Source organism: Aulostomus chinensis, chromosome 20 (assembly GCF_037954235.1).
Source record: "Aulostomus chinensis isolate RoL2024-O1b breed Wild chromosome 20, RoL_Achi_v1.0, whole genome shotgun sequence".
Lineage (NCBI taxonomy): Eukaryota > Metazoa > Chordata > Actinopteri > Syngnathiformes > Aulostomidae > Aulostomus > Aulostomus chinensis.
The window spans coordinates 22,624,502-22,641,249 of record NC_141339.1 but is presented as its reverse complement, the minus strand read 5'-3'; positions in this window follow the sequence as shown (position 1 = coordinate 22,641,249).

Sequence of the window (16,748 nt, the reverse complement as noted above, 5' to 3'; positions counted from 1 at the left end):
GACGTTCTGCGTGTGTTGTGGTGGCTTAGCAGGTCACAGTCCCTTTGGATCTGTTGTACTATCATGAATCTAATCAGAACTTTTGTCACTTCCTGTTTTATTTTGAAATCTCCCCCCTCTAGTGTCTTCACATGCCTTACTTCCTGTCCTGGACGGGGTTTTACTCGACTTTAATTCATCTGTTTAGTTGGCAAGTTTGATTGTTTTATTTCCTTTTTATGAATTAATCATCTTGATTTCCTCACTTCCTGCCTTTACCTCGCGTTTGGATTTGACTTCTTCCTCCATCGCGCCACTGCTCTGCTGGGAGCATCCAGAGAAGAAACGAGTTGAACTGAGGTAAAGAGTCTTTCTAAGCATTTTTTTTTTTCCTAAAATCAAATACAGAAAAAAAACCCAAAACAATAAAATACCATTGAACAAGACAGAATTCCTTAAACCAATCTGCTTTATCTTTCTGAGGCAGCTCTCGTGAAGTCAATCAAAGCCTGTTTCAAGAAAGAAAATGTTCTTGCACTTTTGCACTGCAGAAAGTCAAATCTTGCCTGGCGTGTACATTTGTTTCCTCTCTATTCATCTTACCACACTTAGCTAATCTGCCAATGGAGTAAGGAAAATGTACCCATCGATATTTCTTGGAAAATAAGATTACGATGTCTATAATTTATCCCCCGTATCTTAGTGAGGTGCGCTTCTGTCAAATGTTCAGTGTAATGAGATGATCTGATTAGAAATTAGGCAGAAAGAGGAGGCAGGCGATGAAGGGGTGCCCTTCTACCACCTGACATACCCGACTCGTTCTTAGGCTTTTGCACTTCCGTACTCGCAGCTCCCCCCAGGCCCTGAAGCCCGACCGGTTCTAAACTCGTGCTCAGGGTCGCTCGGGATGAAAGTTTCTGTCTGACTGAAGACTGGAAAAGACTTAGATTGACATAACTTTTCTTTTCTGAGTCAAACTGCCACGTTTCAGTGCCTCATTTGAGTTGCAAAGTACTTGGATGTTGTCTTGTCTTCATTAAAGAAAGCCTGGTTCGTGTTGTGAATGTCGCCATTGTGCAGTGATTTATTGTTTATCCAGGGAAGCAACGGGGTATTTGATCCCTTTTAGCTCCAATGTAACAATAACATCACATTGTACTTCCTATAAAGTGCGTTTAGATTTATGTTGGAGCTTACCAGAATGACTAATGGACCAATGAAATGCAGGCGTGCATTTGATGAACGCTCCTGCCCCATCCTGATGGCAGCCTACTATCTCCCGTCCTCAGAGAGCAGAGTCGGACTGTCGTTGTAACCACATTTTAATTAGTTTATTCAAAGACTATATTAATTCAGGAGCAAATCTCTTTACCTAGGTAGCATCAGACTGTCAGGCCGTGTTGTGGAAAGCCAGAGCAGCATAATCAGGTTTTAAGTGCCCTCAGATATTGGAATTGTATTAGGCAAAGTCAAAGAAACAATCCTGGCCAAGTATTGTGTGGGCGGTGAGTCAGAGCGAGGGGCTCAGGGCTGCTTTGGGATTCTAAATAGGCTCCTGATTAAGATTGACCTGCAACTCCTCCGCACCCTGCATTAGCCCATGTATAGAAATCAGTGTCTGAAGTGGAGCGGCTTTCCAATCCAAGTTTTAATTTGCATTGCAGCTGGATTTGCAGCTGGTTTTTGCCTTTCAACTTGTCATTTACCCTGAGGTTGGGAGCACTTTGTGTTATGTTGCTTGGTGGAAGCTTATATTTACATTTTCAGCAAGTATCCAACTGGTTTGTGACTTCATACACTGTATTATTGACTGAATATTAGACACTTTAAGAGCACTGCTCCTCAAGGAACAAGGAAACCTTTTGGCAAACGTGCTTCTTGTCATCATTTTAGAACCAGATGCATTACAGAGCGCCAGACCCCGGCAGGACAGCTGCCTGCTAACTAGCTTAGCTGAAATTAATGCTCACACTTGGACTTCCTCAACCTCCCGTCCAATCGAATCACGAAGCTTGGTCGGGAAAGTAGCTCAGGGTTCTTAACCGACTCAGAAATCGTAATGTAATTTTTGTTCAACAGCAAATGTTAAAGCCGATCCTCATTGTATCAAAGCAGCCAAAGACTGTTGGCGATTTAAATGTATTTGATGAATCTTGAGGTGTCTTTCTCCACTGCCCCCTGCTAGCATTCGCTGCTAACTAAACTCACCACCACGATATCAGATCTTTTCTCCCACGCATCACCGGACCAGAGGTCGCATTGTGACGACGCCAGATATCAGAATTGTCTGATGAAATGACGCAGCCTTCAAGAAGTGAATGGAACCCCAACGCTCCTTTGCAGTGAAACAAAACACATCTTCACCACCGCCTGCCAAACATTTCCTAAAAATGTCTGCCCTTTTCCAGTTTCTAAGGGCAACAGTCCATTCGACACACCAGAATTTGATGACGGTACGTATGTTATCAGTCAGATCAGTCTTGGCCGTACTGCTTGTAGTAATTAGCAAGCAACTCATGTCAACACCTGCAGCAAAATATCTTCCAACTTCGGATGAGGTCAGTAGGTTGGGAATCGTAGACGAACTCATATTTGTTTTCAGACATCCGAGCAGAACTCAATGTTTTTGTTCATCCCAGGGAACAATTGAAACGTGGGACCCACGTGACCCCGCAGGTCCAGGTCTATGAGACATCCAGGAAGTGCTGTCTGAAGCTTTTGATACTTTAGCATTTCACACTGCTAACTGGCAAAGTCTAAAACCTTATTATTTTAGCCATGAGAGACGTAACCTTGGTGGGAAAAAAAAGAAAAAAGGTTTAGCTTTGAAAACTGTATAAATCACAGCTTGACAGTCTCACTGCCAAGACATAAGAATAAACCAGGAAACGCTGCTGCTCCAGCCACAAATACTGGACACAAAAGGACAAATTAAAAAGCGTTTCAGCAAATGTTGAAACATTTACACTTCATCCAAAAAAACTTGACTCAGCACGGAGGGACTTGGAGATGTAGATGAAAAGAGACACGGCAAATTAATAATGTGGGCATCCATGAGTGTAAGTGAAATGGGGAGGAAAGGAAAATAATCCTTGATTCATTATACACAAGCGCTAGAACAAAGTACTGACCGGCCAATGAACTGCTGGGGAGCAGCAGAAACTAAAGTACTTTTTTCTTTCTGTTCTTACACCATTTTTTTCCCTAACATATTTGTTTTTTCGGATCTTCTTCTCCATCTTACCTCACTTTATCCTCACCTTTCTGCTTTCCATGGCTTCCTTCTGCATTTCTGCTCACTTTATTTAATGTTCTTCCCTCTCCTCAAGCCTTGTTCGTCTTCAAGCCTCAAAAAGGTTAAATTAAAGAACTCAAAACGTCAGACACATCCCACGCGTATGCCCACGCATACATCGAAATGCAACCACACTAATCACACACAATCAAGCACTAATTCTCCAACCCGTAGAGATTTCCCTTTAAAAGGCTTCATCTACAAAGGCTCAAACCAGGGATTTTTCTTCCATGGCAAACACAGCTTGATTGTATCGCCCTCGCAGCAACCTTGAGAAAACCAGTTGTTGAAACATCAAGGAAACCATTTCAAAGAAGCCTGTAGTCGAAGTCCCATGACATGGGAGTAGATCTGAGAGGATTCAGGTGGTTTTAGCGAGAAGGAGGAGAACAAGCGCAAGAAGCCCGATAGGTCAATGAAAGGACGATGTGGAGTTGCAGATCTGCATCGTCAAGGACTTCCAACTGTCAAGTGAAATCAATTTCTGTGGGTGCAGACATGTCTGGTCAAAGGGATTCTTAATTGACAGCTTCACTGCGAGGCGAGTCGGAGAAACTTGCAGGGCACTTCGTTTCTGGGCTTTAGCTGGAAAACATCACGTTATGAGCAGTTTCAAATACCTGAAACTGGACCACTGGAACGAAGCTAAGCTAATGTGGTTGACAGTGGAATACTCGTTTCTACCCATAAAATATTTCCCAAACCAAACATGTAGATTTGTTCTGAAACGACGCATTTCCAGCAGTCAGATTGGGTTTAGCGCAGAAAAACACTTGGTTAGGTTTAGGAAAAGGTCAAATTCTCAGTTCCGATGAGCGCCGTTTTGACAGACGGGACGCCAGTCACACCTGCTGGATGCTGTCCACTCACATAAGCACCCACACATCCCTTCACAACACCGTATCCATTGTCATAATCTTCATATCCCATCAAAACACCCCCAAAACAGCTTTAAATTCTGTCACAACAGCTTCCTCTGCTCTGGAGTCGAATGCCACCGACTGTGTGGATCAGTTATCCACTGCTCCCTCCACCTCCATGTACAGGTTGCTCTTCAATTTTATTGACACTAACTGACTGCAAACTTTCCTGTGGTTGTAGTTACTTCTGCCACTAGACATTCTTGTGACGCGACATACAATTGTTAAACCAGACGGCTTCTACTTTGTTAGACTCAATCTCTTTGCTCATCGACACTCTGGGCGATCTCCCAGGTTTTGTTGCTAAAAGCGGGAAGAAAACCAGCCTTGTCTCGCTTTGATTATTGCTCACACTTAACCAGGTTAAGATTCAAGGAAAGAGCGTTTTTCGGGGGGTTGTCAATAATATCAGAATACTGCATGCAAATTCCTGCAGTGGAAACCCTGAAATGTCTGAATCACGTGTGCAGTTTGAAACTAAAGACACTGTGGGATCCTCATGGCCTTTTGTTGCTGTGCTGAAGAAACAAATGATCGCCACCGGGAGAAAGTTCACCAACAGCAAATCAAAAAAATACGAAAAGAAATGTCGGATTTGCAAGCAGAATCCGGGATTAGCAATTCGACAACACCATAATGAGCACTGAGAGTTAAAAATGAGCTCCAACAAGTAAAACTGAAGATCCACTGGAATTCTTCCTTAATGAATTGGGTTTTAAGTGTAATGGCCCATCTGTTCCATGTTGGCCCCCGCCTGCAGAGCGACTATCAGGAGGTTTTTAAAAGGAGCATTAAAATGGAAAACAGGACCACAAATGCCCAGTCAGCTCTCCCTGTAGCTGAGGTGTTAGCAGCGGCTGACTGGGACTGAACCCTAAACTTTTTTTAGATGCCTTTTTTTTTTTGGCCAACTCAAGCAGCCAATAGACCCCCCCCCCCCCCCACACACACACACCTAAACACCCACACACCCCCACCACATCTCCTTGACACACAAAAGAACACAGCAGCTCTTAATACTGTCAATTATAGGAATAATGGATGGATACGCTAGGCTACTGTAATACAGGGCTATTTTAAGAACAAGTGAAAGGTTTATCAGCAGCAGTCCATTACTGTGAGACTACCATGATAGATTCAGGCCACGGGGCCTGCAGGCAGTCCGCGTCTCTATTCTAACAGGCTTCGCTACATTCGGAAAGGAACCTCTTGACTTGAGAGGCTCTCCTCAAACCCAAGTGGTTTAAAAAAAAGAAAAGAAATCGTGCCATTAAAAAAGATTTTGGGGGAATTGACCTAATTTACCTGATTACAGTTTGACAGAAGTTACATTTCAGTGCAGTCAGGCAGAGTTGAGTTGAAGAGAGAGAAACCAGGAAGATGCTTCCAAATGAGATTATCTCACATACAAAGGCTGCGCTGTGATCAGCTGTGCTCCATCACGATGGTTGATCCTCTAAACTAAACCAATATCTTTGGCTACCGAGATTTTTTTTTTTTAAACAGCTTTCTGTTTAAGGCTCAGAGTTTCAGGCGAGTGACTTGCAAAACAATGATGTGGTGCTTATTTTTACTCTTTTCGGTGTGATTTTAGTCCATTTTGTTCAACTGGGTTTCCTCAGAATCGCCTGCTATTTATCACAACCTTCAAGACGCAGCACAGGTAAACAGCTGAACGCGGGCTACACTGAATGTGTGAATATGGAAGCCTTGCAGAGCTGAATTAGATCCGCAACGGAACCAGCTTTTGGTACCGGTATGTCCATATGACACAGCGGCCCTGCCCTTCGCACTGAACTCCACCCTGATGGAGGTTATAGTCAGTTTCAATTTATGTCTTCAAGACAAATTGTTTGTGGTGTGTTGTGGTGCTGCGCCGGTCCTCAGTGGCACAACAAGGACAAATGTGTGTATAAAGATGACCCACGAGCTGCAGAGTTCATTTCGTATCAAAGCAAAGCGCTGAGAAGGCTGTAAGAGCACCTGACATCTACTGTACCATCAGCTGTTTGATGTAGATAACACCGCCCCGCTGAAAAGAAGACACACACGCTGCTGAACATCCTCCCACACACACACACACACACACACACACACACACTCTCACCGACTGATCCCGGCACTCACCTTGAGAGGCTTCGCTCTTATCTGAGTGATCAGCTGATGTGCAGCACCTGGATACGGTGGCCTGACGCAGCCGACTGATCTATGAGGCAATTATGGTAAAAACGTCTGTCTAAGCATTCCTGGGGTTGAAAGGACTGACGGGGATATTAAACAGACTGCATTATACACCAAGTGAAATAAGATGGCAGCAGACCAAGAGTGGTTCTTTTGTGTTGGCGAGTAGAAGGTCCCCTGAAGATGGAGCCAACCCTGTCCAGATTTTGAAGCTCTACATATGCGTACAAGTATTAAGAAGTGCAGTGGGCAACAGGCCAAACCCCCGATTTAGTTTTTCACGTGGAGCAATTGAACGCGTACGTGGCACGGCCGTGTTATTCAGGCTGTACGTCTTTGGGGTTTCATATCACGCATGTATGCAGATGACACACAGATTTATGTAGCAGTGTTGCCAAACACTAAGTGAAGATGCACTCCCTGATATTGCCTCTTAAACAAATCAATGCTGGATGCTCCAAAATCCGGACCTCCCCGTGTGCGGTTGACAGTGCAGTCACGACCACTCGCTGCGCGTGTGTCCGAACCGAGGGGAGGCGCCAGAAACTGGCAGCAAATCACAGCGTTCTTCTGGGTTTTGTGTTCCCATCAGTGCGGTTCAAGTCATCACATAACTTGTTTCTGTTGAAGGTCACCTGGCCAACTAAATCTGTTTATGTTTCAGAAACAATGTGGGGTTGAGCAGTTATTCTGGCCAATGGGACTGAAGCTTGAGCTGATCCAGAAAGCTCCAGTTCTCACACTGGTTACCAGTGGAATCTGTCTTCAAAGCTCTATTAGTTTTCCACGGATCGCTGAACGTCCGATCTGCTGACCCAGAGAGGAGCTTCTTACTGTTTGAATTTCTTTTATTGCGCTTGTTATTCTCATTGTTTTCACCCTCTTGTGAAACCAAAGTGTTGCTGGTTCCATCCTCACCTCCCCCGGTGACCATGTCCAAGTGTCCTTGAGGGACATTCTGAACCCCTGATTGCTCCTGATGGCTTTGCGACTGACTGGCGTCCCGTCCAGGGTGAACCCCGCTTCTCACCCAATGTCAGCTGGGAAAGGCTCCAGCCCCCCCCCCCCGACCCTTAATGGATAAGTGGTATAGAAAATGGATGGATGTTCTTGCCTATTTTCTTTTATTGTGCTCTAGTGATTTGTGAAGCACTTTGATTATACTTCTGTCTCTTCTCATACACTTTAATACCGAGTCCTAGCAGTCTTTTCAGTGAATATGAAGCTTGGCAAGGAGGGCGACTTTTCCCAACTCAACATCCATGAGATTTACTGTTACGCAGGACCCAACCAAGCTGGCGCCACTTTAATGAAAATGGAGACTGCATTACAAGGCCTTCACAGCTACGACGCACAACACCAACAAAAATTTAGCCTCATGTGGTGCACTTCACGCTAATTAACTGATAAATGGTCCTTAACTGCATCGAAATCACAACGTTCCAAGCTTTAAAGTACCCCCACGAGTTCCATCTTTCCATGCTGTGCTGCGTATTTCCTCACAATGTTTAGTTGTGAGATTTTTGACCTACAAACTTTAGGGTTTTACAGCTTTTTGGAGATTAAACTAGAATGCAGAGCTGTGATTTTGGATACCAGGACAAAAAAAAAAAAAAAAAAATCTCTCGGTCACACACATTAACTGCATGAACACAACTGGCATCAAAATGTATTTGCAAGCCTTCTCTTTCTCTCACACACTCTCTCACACTGTAAACATCCAACTCAAATGAGGATTTGTATTTGAGACTGAAATCTTAATTAAAAGGTAACCCAACGACCTTCCCCTCAGATTCCCAATTCTGAAACTTGCAGGATCTTTCCTCTTGTTTGGAGGGTGCAAACAGGATTTATATGCATCCAGGATGCTCAGCTAATCCTGCTCCGACTGAAAATACCAAAACAACAGCTAAGAAGCTTTATTCTGAGGGCAAATTAAGTTGTGGAGTTCAGCAGTGGGTCGTGCTGGAGGATGACCCATCCACCGCTGAGATGAGAATCGAATGTGCAAGAGGTTAAAGGAACCGATACACTTTGGTCTGAGAGGATTGCTCAATACTTCTGACAGCCCCCCCCCGCTGGGGATCAGCTGCTCAAGCATGTATTTTTAACCCTGACGCATGTTCAAGTCTTTCGCCTCGAGTAAAATCACAATCTCCCTGAATTAAGGAGACCTCCGATGTTTTGTGTGCTTTATCGACGTTGCATTCATCACAAAAAACAATTTCAACTTGAATTTCTAGGTCGTGATATCGATCTCTGTCCTGGATGCGAGTGTTGGTGGACAGAGTTTGAGACGTTAGAACGGATTACAGGGTAGAACCTTTACTCTATATATTTATTTCCTGTTATTTTGGGATGTATTTGAGTAGCAGATTTGTATTTTTAAAAGCCTTACGGCTTCATGTTTGATGAAGGGAAATTAAAAATGGGGGAAAAGTCTCAACTAATCTGTTTCAATACATAAAATGAAAATTATGATGCCATCATTCGTTAAACGGGAGCTTAAAAGGCTCTCACTGGAGCTTAGCAGGCACTCTCATTATTACAATAACAACATGCAGCCAAAAACAATACCAGTGTATTTACTATTGATTTGATCCAGAGGGCCCTGCAGCCCACGAGAGCAGGGGGACAAACCTTCTGTGCCTCAGACAATTCAAAACCAAAAGAACAAGTCGAGCCAAACCAAAATGAAATGTGACGACTGAACGGAGAAGCCAAACTCATCGCCTGGCAGAGACTCTTTACTCGTCGCACCACGATTGGGGAAACATCATCGGAGCGACGCTGGATGAGCCAGACGTGAAAGCATTTCATGACCGGACGCAAAAATTTAGAGCTTCATGACACTGGCGAGGTTGCTGCTGGTGGACCCAAAAACTCAGAAGCACGCAGGAACCGGAGGCGAAGGCTTTTACTGCAAAATAATGAACTAAAACGAATCAGCCGGTGAGGTGAACGACAGGAGGACTTGACGACACACGAGACGAGAAACCGAACCAGAGCAAACTTTACTAATCGCACAACAAGGAGCAGGTGGAGAACACGAGGGGGACGAGAGCTGATGAACAGGCGAGACCCAGGTGGTTCATTGAAACAGGCAGGAAACAAAGACAGGAAGTAGACAGGAAACAGAGACGGGGCGAGTGATTTCAAAATAAAAGAGGAAGTGTCGAGACTTCAGTCAAAACCAAGCCACAAGGAAGGTACAACAAGAAACGCTAAAAGGCTGAAGAAAATTCCTCAAGATGTCCCTTAGATATGAGGACACGAGGACCTCTGAGTGCCGTCATCCTTTCAGTCCATCCTCGATTCCCAGTGGACATTTGAGTCCTGTTTACTAAAAGATTTGAAAACAACAACCCAAACCCTCACAGCGTTCCTGGAATATCACACCGTCCTTTAGCAGCCCCGGTAGCTCAGAGGTCTGTTGTAATTCCAGAGTAACGATGGGATGAATGCCGGCTGTGGGTTCTGTTTGTGTGTTTACAGCTCAGAATTGATTTGTTCCCCCCCCCCCCCGCATGAATAATCCATAGAGGGAATAAGGGTTTGAGTGGCTGGCACTCCAGACTAAGCCTCTAAATCCGTCCCCTCGTCTTCTACATCCGTCCTGCTTACTCCTAAACTCGTACTGTCTCAGTGATACATAAAGAAAGAGGCGCCGGGACCCGAGTCAGCAGACGGACACCAGCATCAAATCAGTCCTTCCTCTGACTCTCATTGTGTTCGAAACAGTGGGAGGGGAGTGCAGGAAGGACACACGCATATTTGAGATGAAACAGATATTCATGCATTCAGGGTTTTTTCACCTTTAAATGCTCTAAATGTCCTTGTGGCTCAGCTCTCCCTTTATTGGCGCTGTCGCGCAGGTAGACCTGCCGCGGGCCATTACCTGACTCTCACGGCTATTTAAAGCGCTCCTAGTATGATCCACGTCTCTGCTCAGGAGATTGTGGCTGATGTGCCGCAAATTCTATCACAGCCACTGGCATGTAACCCCGGCCACTTCCTGTGGAGGCGATCCACGCCGTCTCAATCTGGCGAGTGGCCAGTTCCATCTCAATGCCATTTGAAGAAGTCGGCACTTGGCCGCTCAGATGACGCGACATGTGAGGAGCTGGGAGGGCACAGCGAGCACATGACGGGGTGGGGGTCCGGAACATCAAGTGTAGAATCATTTCACTCGCAGCAGAAGAAGTCGTGTCCAATTCAATTTGGCCGAAGAGGCTTGTTCAATGCTTCTGTGGCTTTTAAGACACTTTCCTGTTACCAGGGAGGAACACGAGCTGCTTGTCACGCGTTTAACCCTCGAAAGCCCGCGCTTCTCAGGCCTGCAGCTCGAGAGGAAGTACAACATGACTTTAATGTTCTATTATTGACAATTTCATTGAAAAAACTTGGAACCAAATGTAATAAATACCAGCTTTTTTTTTTGTTTTTTGCCAAGTGCCAAGAAGTACAAACACAAAAATTACAGCAAAACACAAACAAAAGAACCCATCAAACCATGCAGATGTTCTTCTTTACCTGCAAGCTTCTTCAACCGCTGACATATTTCCCACATTCTGCAGCTTGAATTTAATGGCGTTCACAGGATTTTGGTCATGTGACTGTTGGTCTCCGCAGAGACAATCATGGCTTCCCAGTTTCACTGAGAAGTGCAGGATTTAATGTTTTAAGGGGATTTGCTTCACGCATGAGTAATGGAAATAATTGAAAGCTTTGCTTTCATGTCAAACGATGATATTATTTCCTGACAACACATCTTTGATGCAGCAATAATCAGAAGCTGGGAGACCTGATTGAGCTTCAACAGCTTCTGGTGATGACACGTTTGTATTTTGACGATTATTTTCAGTCTTAAAAAAAAAAGCGAAACCAGCAAAAACAGGGTTAAATGGACAATCAGCCCCTGAACATGCTACAGCGACACGTCAGCCTCGTCTTGTAATACCAGTTTGTCCCTGACGAGGTGATAGTGAGTCGCTGTGGCAGGAAGGAGCTGCCAGGATGATGACGTTCATGAAATCGGGAGTTACAATACATGAGCGACTCCGTGATGGAACGTAAATCCTCTGGTTAATTGAGGGTTGAAGCACGGGGCTCGAGCTAAGGAAGTTAGCGTACCCTTACCTCTTAAAATAGCGATGCCCACCTTCAGGTCATATGCTGCCCCCTGCTGGTTCGGAGTGCGGCATGTTCGCGTGCTCTGAGCGCTTAGAGATTGTACCTTTGTAAAAGCTTGGCTGGTTTCTTTCTTTTCTATTCCAGAATCATTCAGTTACTAAGCTGTTCAGCAACTTTAAGTTGCTTTAAACATGAAAACCCAGCCGTAATTAAAAACAGGGAGGTGTGTGGAAAATGAATGAGGACACACAACTGTCACCTGCATGTTGGCAAACGGACATTTTTAAATGGCGTGCAGTGACTGTGTTCACTGAATCGATGCTGCTGTAACACGGGAGTGTGATTTACTCCTCCATATTTTTGCATGTTTATTTGACATTCATGTGCGTTTGTTGTATTTCCATTAAAGGCTTCTGCACTGCTGAGTTCTAGAGGTCCAATCAAAGTACGGCAGGCAGGTGGAACCAGTCTAACAAGCTGCTTCTAACCCCGCACGACCTGTTCACACTGAGGATGTGTTGCCAGATAAGTCAAAAATCATTTCAGATCAAAGCATGCAGAGAGTCGACGCTCATCGTCTCTCAGAAATCAACCGAGTTGCAGATTCTTTCATCCTGAAAATCTCTAAGATTAAAAGCACCTTCAGTGCTTCTCTGCGCCGGGCGATTCACTTCACACATCACTATTACTGTTGATTAGATTTTTTAAAAAGATATATTAGGGAATGTGCTTCTCCTGGCACTTATTTTAGGCTTTGGTTTTTGGCTATTACCTATTATAACGAGGCAAGCGTGGTTTTTAAATGGCAATGTATTCAGACGACATGACCGGGGGATTATATGACGATATTAACGGAGATGTGGAGGAAGCGGCAGGAGGATCAGGGGAGATACCACACGTGCGGCATTTACTGCCGAGGCTATGATCCGGGAAGGGTGATTGAACGGGATCAATATTCGAGGTCAATATTGTCATGATGGTGTCCCAGATGATGGATATGATGACGCTTGATTCTCAGAATCAATAGTCGGTGAAACACTGCTTGTCTATGCGTCTGCCCGCCTAAGCTTTTATCTGGCTGTCAGAGGGTTCATAACATGTTTTCCTGTGATAGCTGATGAGTAAACACCTGTAAGTGACCAAGGTCGCGATGGGGAGGGATGGAGACATCGATCAGTGGCTCAAAACATTCTGCACAACCACTTTAAAGACGATGTATTCATGGCAGGAGGCCACGGTCATGGATCCAAGTAGTGACAGGACACGTTTGTGTTCTTCAATCGTTTAAATAATTAAAGGCCCCGCTGAGAAGAAGGACACGAGCATTTGACTGAGCGACAGAGACGGACTGGTGTCTATCAGACAGAGACACTCCCAGGTGCGGAAGTCACACTTCACCAGCAGGAGGCTTCTGACAGCGGCTCCTGGAAGCTGTTCCGACACTCTGTCGTGCCTAAATGTCACAGCCATGAACCTGATTTGGAGGAATGTCCTACAAAGGTTTCCATGGTGACCACACCGCTAACAGCTTAGCCTGTTTTCCTTGTCTGGACTCATCACGAGGCGAAGAGCACAGCCACCGGTAGGGTTTTGTTTGGGTCTCACGGTTGTTTGTTTGTCTGTCTGTCAGCAGGATTACGCAGTCACGGCGCCACCTGGCATGTCAACAGGAAATGACATGGTTTTTTAACATTCTTGTGCCCGTGGGTCGACCAGGACACCTACAGAACTTGCCGATGAGTTCCAGTGAAACTTGTCTTTAAATGGCGTTACTATGGCAAGGGGGCAAAGTTTGATATGCCACCATAGAAGTGTAGCTGGACTCCACATGGTCAGATCCTTGATGAGAATCCTGACCCAGAGACGCCTGCAAGCTGGAATTAAGTCATAATGCCACCTGGCGGTTACAGGAAGTAAGACTGATGGAACAAATGGCGGTGTGTTGTCTTCACTGGATGTACAGCTGCACCACACGATCAGGTTCCACCTCCCTCTCAGCAGGAGCTGCTCGGTGGGACCTGTGTTTGTGTGTGGTGTGGTGTGGTGTGTGTGTGTGTGTGTGTGTGGGTACCAGGGTTGGCTCATCGCTGCCCACCAGCACCGGGGGCCCAGGGTTTGCTGCAGGGGAGGAGGGGGGAGTCAAAGTCAGTGCACGGCAGCAGAGAGGTGAGGTGAGGCAGCCAAACCCCGCCCAACTCCGCTGGATAGCAGTGAGACTGATGTTGGACTTTGATTTTTTTTGTACAATCATGGGTTAGAAATTATGAATGCATAAATATGACACTCACACCAATACAGCGGTGGGGGCGGGGGGGGGGGCATTTGTCGGTGGGTCCAGCAGTGAGGAGGTATAATTCCATTTTGAGACGGTGATGACATGAAGGACAACGAAGAGGGAGACGATCCCTTCCCTCCTGCAGCAACGTTTCCCCCCCGCCGTGGCAAATCTCATCACTTCGTACGAGAATTTCCTGGAAATGACCACAATTATCTCATCAAACGAGGCACCGCAATCAGCCTCCCCGTACGTCACCTCCAGCTGCGCTCGTGTGGGCGTTAAGAGGTGCACGTACGTGTCTTTTGCAGCGCAAATTAGATTTCCATGTATAATGCACACGCCTCGTCCCGACTGGATGCACACGCAGATGTTTCTCTGACTTGAGTATATGTGCGTTCAGCGTTACCTATATCTGAACACATCACGCCTCCTGCATGGTTTTAAATAATTCAGCAGATGAAGGCTTTGAAGAAACATCCTCTCCACGACTGCGATGTGACAGTATTTACATGTTTTACATGGAAACGCTAATCGTAACATAGCAGCGTGTCACATCAGGAAGAGAGAAAATCTGTCGGCCCTAATGTGAGACGACAAACAGTCTTTTTATTCATTTATAGAAACTCTTCTCTCAGTAAAAATCTCATTTCATACCTCAATATTTGCTGCTTGGTTGATCCTAAAGTGTAATGAGTGGATTTGAATTAGAAAGTCACTTTGCCTCACTGATTCAGTCTGATTCGGTCATAATGGAGATCGCAGCGGGAAGCGTCAGAGGCATTTCAGACGGAGAGAGAAACCAGACGGCTGGCCCTGAAATTCAGCCTTTGATGTTTATTTATTGTTTGGGAGCGATGCAGATCGATGAGCGAGACGCACCGGCGGAGGTCACAAGGGGTGCAATTATTTAAATCATAATCCACAGCTTACATCATTTGTCTGGCTCCCCGGTGGTGGCGTCCAGCCTCTGCAGGCTCAGTCTGCCTGACTGGAAACACAGATGAGGTTCTGGTTCTGATGAGTGGGAATGGGAACTCAGCACTGGGAGCAAAATTGACTGTGTCATATTCATCTATCCAGAAGTGTGTCCTATTTCTGTAGGCGCCGCCTGATGCTTTGGTGTGTTTTGGCAGGAAATGGTGTCAAAGGGAATACCTGAGGTTATTATGCAACATTTAGCAAAACGTCAATATGATGTCGCTAACCTCTCTGAAGCTGCCTGGACGGCCCCGTGTCACTCCTTTGTGACCACGATCACGTGAACGACACGAGCAACATGGCTGCCTCCAGCACGCAAGGAGCCTCGTGGATTGGTGGCGTGTATGGAAACGCTCCATGTCTTTTCTGCGGCCCGGGGAAACCACCACGTGAGCATCAGGGCCAGCAGGACTGAGGATTCTCGGGGGGATCTCTTCTCTTTTCCCACTGAAAGTTGTGGTGAAGGCTGTGAGCGGTGCAGCCGGTGCTCTTGTGGTGTTCCCACCTCATTTTAAAGATACATTTATGAAAACCCTTAAAACCCTGCAAATAAAACAAACGAATCATGTGCTTTACGTGTTTCCGTTCACGGGTTTGGAATGGATACAAAAAGGCACATGCAACTGTGGCCAAGAGGAAGCTGTTGATGGGTCCAGTTTCTGTCTTGCCCCCCATGTAGAGATCTGATGGACTCGTGAGCACCTCATAGCCTGCGAGGCTCTGCTGCCCACAGCTCAGTCCGGGTGACTCCCTGCTCCAGAGCACTGTCCCAGCGGGTCGGTACTGGTGACGGCTCACTGTAACAGTTCTTCAGGTTCTTTTCCTCCACGACCAGGTGATCTCAGCGTGGGCTGTTGATCCCAGTCAAGGTCCGCCTCCAGTCAGCACCCCGGCCAGCTCACCTCTTGCTCCCAGCCCTCATCTCCACTCCCTGAGCTACAGTCCGGTTTGTGGACCCCGAATTCCTCCTCCAGGGATCTGACGGGTCCCCAACCACACAAAAAGAATGCATAAAAACAGTTTGATTAAAGTTTCAATCCACCCAGGAGGGACGGCACAAAATGTTGTCTCCCAGAGGCAATTACAGGAACCCAGAGAAGTCCAGTTCTCCAGCTAAAGAGGGGTAGTGTGCTGCTTTTGCTCCACTTATCCGTCCTACAGGAGTCTTTTTCCAGGAGCCTTTTCAATCTGCCTTATTGAATTTGCCACATGGCCTGGACCAGCTCGTACCGCAGCTGAAGCGCCCCCTTTAAATGGAAGGATCTGCTCATGTTTCATGTCAATGCAAACTGAGCTAATAGTCAGCTTGTCAGCACAAGCCTGAGGCCTTACCCCCCCAAGTAGAGTCGGAGGTCAACAATCCACACTTGGGCGCTGAGCCGTCGCTGCTCCTGCTGCCTCAGCACTCAGACAGCTTTTATTTTGGCGTCGTGGCCACTGGGGATTCAGAGGGAGAGACGATCACCTTTTATCCGCTGGGTCTCTCTCTCAAAAACCTTTCACTTTCTATTTTCTGGATGACCAGCCGGCGCTGCTGTAGCCCGCAGGATAAGCATGTCTCCCGGGCAATTCGCGCCTTCTTTGTCCCCCGACTGCCACCTCGTGTTCTCCACGTTTCTGCATGTTTTTCTACATCTGTTTCTTTTCCTCCCGCACACGCATGTAAGTAAATCTGGCACGTTTCTCTTTCGTGTGTGTGTGTGTTCACGTGCGCAATCATGACAGTGTGTTTTGCTCTTTCTCTTCCGACTGACCGTGTTTTCTTTGGGCGCACAGATCTCTGCTTTGATTAACGCTCACAAATCTGCTCCGTGCAACACACAGGGTGAACACCCAATCCTCCTCGGCTGTCCAAACAAGTCACATTTTCCTATTAAATTGCGATCCTGGGATTTCACACTCCAGCCGATCTGCGCTTGAAAAGCCAGATAACACTTCAGCCCATTTTTCTGCTGTGGAATAATCTATAAGTTGCATGTTTGGC